Raw genomic sequence first — 5,480 nt, 5'->3', positions numbered from 1 at the left:
TTGATAAAGTCAAATATCTATTATCAAAGGTTTTGACCTGAAACTAAAAATAGTTATTTACTATCAAAGTCTACACCAGGAGAAACAATCCCCATAACTCTGATTTGAATTTTGACAGGGTTACACCACTTTTTTTACTTTGAATTTTTTCGTTAACTGGCAAAGCTCTAATTCAGAGTCAAGCACTGAGAAAAGTCGAGCATGCTGTCCTACTGACAGCTCGTATTGTTTTTTGAGTCAATAAGTAAAAGGGTAAGGTCACAGGGGCCTGAAACCTGAAAATGGTTTCCGCCCATTAACTTAGGAAACACTTGATTCAGAACCTTCAAACTTGACAGCATAATAGGGTTTATCAAGTAGATCACCCCTTTAGGTTTTTGGGACAAAGGTCACAGGGGCATGAAAACGCTAAAAACGGTTTCTGTCAATAACTTGAGAACCACCTGACCCTGAACATTCAAACCTAGAATCATGATTGGTCTTGTGAAGTAGATGACCTCTTGTGTTATGGGTCAGTAGGTCAAGATCACTGACCTACAAACTCGAAAGCATGACTGAGAAATATGAAGTAGATGACTCATATTGTTTTGGGGTCAATAGGGCACGGTCACATGGAAAACGATTTCCTCTAAATAACTTGTGAACCACTTGACACGGTACCTTCAAACTTAATATTATGATTGGGCTTATGAAGTAGGTGAACTCTATTATTTATAGGGCCAAATGTCAAGGTAGTAAGGACCTGAATATTGAAAACATATTTCTGCATGGTAACCAGAGGTTCACTTCACCAAAAACCTTCAAACTTGAAATCATGATTAGGTTAAGTGAAGTAAAAGACATCTATTGTTTTTAGCTCACCTTAGCAATGCCCATGGTGAGCTATTGTGATCACGCAGTGTCCGTCGTGCATGTGTCCGGTCGTGCGTCCGTCCGTCGTCAACAATTGTGTTTAATGGACATCTCCTCCAAAACCACTGAATGGATTTTGATGGAATTTGGCATGGGTGTTCTTTTACCAAAGTTGTTCAAACGGTTCCGCTTGGGCGAACATAGGGGCCGCCAGAGCTAAAAATAGAAAAATCTTCAAACTTCTAAACCGATGGTCCAATTTTGAAATAATTTCACACAAATGGTCGTTATGTCACCCTCTACCAAGATTGTTCAATTTATACCGATTCGTCAAAAAACGTGACCGCCAGGGGTTGTGGTCACTTTTCACTATATGTATATAGTGGAAATTAAAAAGAAAATCTTCTTGTGTGAAACTGCTTGCCCGATTTTAAGATAATTTTACAAAAAGATCCCTGTGTGACCCTCTACCAAGATTATTCAAATTATACTGATTCGTCAAAAACATGGCCACCAGAGGGCGCGGTCACTTTTCCCTATATGTATATAGTGGAAATTAAAAAGAAAACATGTCTTCTTGTGTGAAACTGCTTGCCCGATTTTAAGATAATTTTACAAAAAGATCCCTGTGTGACCCTCTACCAAGATTGTTCAAATTATACTGATTCGTCAAAAACATGGCCACCAGAGGGCGCGGTCACTTTTCCCTATATGTATATAGTGGAAACTTTAAAAATCTTCTTGTGTGAAACTGTTGGCCCGATTTTAAAATAATTTTACACAAATGGTCTTTGTATACCCATTACCAAGATTGTTCAAATTATACCAATTTATCAAAAGCATGGCCGCCAGGGGGCGTGGGTACTTTTCCTAATATGTGCATAGTGGAAATTAAAAAATTCTTCTTGTGTGAAACTGCTGGCCGGAATTTAGAATAATTTTACACAAATGGTCTTTGTGTGACCCTCTACCAAGATTGTTCAAATTATAACGATACGTCGAAAAACATGGCCACCAGAGCGCGTGGTCACTTTTGAACCTTCTTATGTGAAACTGCTAGCCAGATTTTAAATTGATTTTACGCAAATGGTCCTTGTGTGACCCATTACCAAGATTGTTCAAATTATAACTCAGCTACATACTGGATATTGGGGCATTTGGCACGGCCAGAATTTCCGGAGTTACACATTCTGAAACTCCAAAATTAAACTTTTTTCAGCTACTACATGTACTAGTAAATGCAACTCGCACTATGGACTCTTGAAGATGTGATGGTCCGAGCAAAGTTACTGCGGCGATAATCTATCTGAAACGAGGTTTAAATTGTACTATTGTATACCATACCCGTAACCAGGGGTGCGATGGATGTGTTTGTACCAACTTTTCAAAGTCCAGAACTCTTACTTTTTAATGAATAACAATAACATAATCAGGGTTACACATTTCTTTTATGACTATACTCAGTGATAGTCGACTTTTTCATCAAAAAAAGTTATGTTTAGTAAAAATCTGATCGAGTTGAGAATTCGTCAGATTTCTTAGACAGAAAAAATCAAGAGGCAGGTTCTCCAAATCATCATCTCTCTTGCGCAACCATCTTTTCTATTCCAATGGAAAGTTTAAAGGGTAAAATTGATTTAGAAAAGGAGCTAAAATTTCCCCAGAAAACGTCAGATTACTTGAATTGAAATCTTAAGATAGGCAGAAAACGCACAAAATCGCACGAAGTTAAAAAAAGTCATTCTGAAAATTTTCCAATGGGTGCATGACCCTGGACCGCCACAGCCCCGTCAAATTTCACCTATGGTTACGAGCCTGTCAGCATTCATGTGTTTCATGCATTTCAGCAGTGCAGAATAAAACAGAATGTTTCTTTTGAGACTATGTAATTAGGGTTAATGCAGATATTGGATGGTTTTACAAACAATCATGCTTGTGAAGTTTCTGGAGTTTCTGCACTCTCACTGACCCAACTATGTAAGAATGCCCTTGGAAAAACCAAATACCCAATTATGGATGATATCGTCATTGACCCCAGAGGTATCCTGAAACTTCTCCAAAACCTAAAGGTGGATAAGGCTGCTGGCCCAGATTTGATTAAGCCCATTGTTCTGAAGGAGCTCAGATATGAGATCCTTGACATAGTATCACTGATTTTCCAAAGATCCCTAAATACTGGTCAACTCCCTTCGAAATGGACGAAGGCAAATGTAGCCCCACAGTTTCAAAAAGGTGGTACTAGTGACCCATCAAACTATAGGCTCACATCTCTAGCATGTGTTCTATGCAAACTCTTAGAACATATTATTGCTTCTAGCCTATCCACACACTTCCCAAAACACAATATTCTATATGAGCTGCAACACGGGTTCCGAGAAAAACGGTCCTGTGAGACCCAGCTAATAGAACTTGTTGATGAATATCAAGGAAACTTTCCTCAGGTAAACAAACTGACCTTATCCTACTAGACTTCAGTAAAGCCTTCGATAAGGTCAACCACCTTAATTTATTACTCAAACCCCAAGAACATGGTGTCCACAAACAAATCGTGTCTTGGATTAGATCCTTTCTAATAGGTAGATCCAAGTCTGTCGTGGTCAACGGTCACATGTCTGATCAAGTCCCTGTCACACCAGGGGTTCCCCAGGGCTCTGTCCTGGTTCCCTGCTCTTCCTACTGTACATTAACGATCTCCCTGATACAGTCACCTCCCAAGTACGGCTATTTGCAGATGACACAGTCGTGTACCTTGCTGTTTCCTCCCTCACAGATTGCCAAAGGTTACAAAATGATCTCCTAAACTTAGAACCTTGGAAAAAAATGTGGGACATGGAATTCAACCCCAGCAAGTGCCAGGTCCTTCATATCACTCGTAGCAGAAAGCCCATCCAATTTCCCTATGAGCTACATGGCCAAAAAGGATGCAAAATACCTTGGTGTCGACATCAGCAACGACTTCAACTGGAACACATATATCAACAGATTAACAACAAATGCAAACAGAACACTAGGTTTCCTCAAACGCAAGATCAAAACAAAACACGAAAAGGTCAAAGCACTTTCATACAAAACACTGGTAAGACCACAATTAGAATACGCATCATCTGTATGGTCTCCGACCCCATCCCCCCCCCCCTCCCTGCCCTCCGACACACACACACACACACACACGCACGCACGCACACAGAGGTTAACATACATAAGCTAGAAATGGTCCAGCAACGCACAGTCAGATGGGTTAAAACGATTATTCACGATACACGAGCGTAACGGAACTACAGAACAACTTAGGCTGGAGCACACTTGAGAAGAGACTTCTAGACTCCAAACTGGTCATGTTTTACAAGATTTATCACCATCTTGTGGTCATCCCGTTTCCAACTTACTTAAAAGTCCCAACCAGGTTAACCAGACAGATGCACACCCTCAGTCTCCGCCAAATTCAAGTCAATTCGGAATCCTTTAAATTCTCCTTCTTCCCTCACACCACAGTCCTTTGGAACAGGTCACCCCCGCATATAGCGACTCTGTCTGATCTTGAATCCTTCAAGCAGGCAGTGGCCCTGTTCCAGTATTAAATATAGCAGTTGTTTTTAACCTTCTTTTACTCTACTACTGTTTTTAGCATTTTAACGATCATGCTATGTCTCGTAGTCTTACTTTACTTAATTTCATTCTTCACAAATACCCGGCGTGCACCCTGCCCATAATACTCGCGAGAGGTGTCAGGCAGTAAACATAGATAGATAGACCGGGCATTCGTAAATTTCGAAGCCAAAATTTTATATCACGTTTAGATGAATAAATATGTAATTGGAACCTTCCACAATCACCATATACAGGTATATTGCATGTATGCAACGGGGCAAGGCAAACATAAAACGCTTCTATGCATATATATGTGTACTCTTTCAACGCCTTCCATATTTTGTAAGCCCCGTAATTCTGAACCATACAACAAAATAGGTGCAATTTAATGTTTGTGTCAGAAAATCTTAAAATAAGCTTTGTGGTTCAAAGGAATAAGACTATATATAGATGACAAAATTGACAGTAATACACGTTTTGCCTTGATAGTCACATTTTCAGCCATCAGATGGAAAGACATCTTACTTGAAAAATAAAGACCAACATAATTGATTCCCTTTACACATTCAAATTGTTCATTATTATAATACCATTTCTCTTTTTTGGACAGACGGCCTCCATTTTTAAAACAAACAATTTTGGGGGTTCGCACACCACCACTTTTTAGAAAATCATGTGATTCGTTAATTAATAGAATAAAAATAATTAAACTCAAGCAACACACTTGTCTCAAGCCGACTGTGCAGTCTACATAAGTTCGGCTTCAGAATAGATATTATCACATCTAATTCTTGTTTTAACAGATGCATAAATGGAACGTATAGTATCTAAAAGTTTTCCCGTCACTCCACTATTTAGCAGAGAGTCATGTAATTTAATTCTATTCACGGAATCAAAAGCTTTTTAGAAGTCTAAAAGGGCAACGTATACCTTTCTGCCTTTCATAGATAAATATTTACTTATAATCGTGTACACAACAAAAGCATTATCACTCGTCGAATACTGAGACCTAAAACCTGCTTGTGATGCAGATATTTTAT

The sequence above is a fragment of the Mercenaria mercenaria genome, chromosome 2, assembly GCF_021730395.1.
Source record: "Mercenaria mercenaria strain notata chromosome 2, MADL_Memer_1, whole genome shotgun sequence".
Classification (NCBI taxonomy): Eukaryota; Metazoa; Mollusca; class Bivalvia; order Venerida; family Veneridae; genus Mercenaria; species Mercenaria mercenaria.
Note: the sequence above shows the minus strand (reverse complement) of the source record.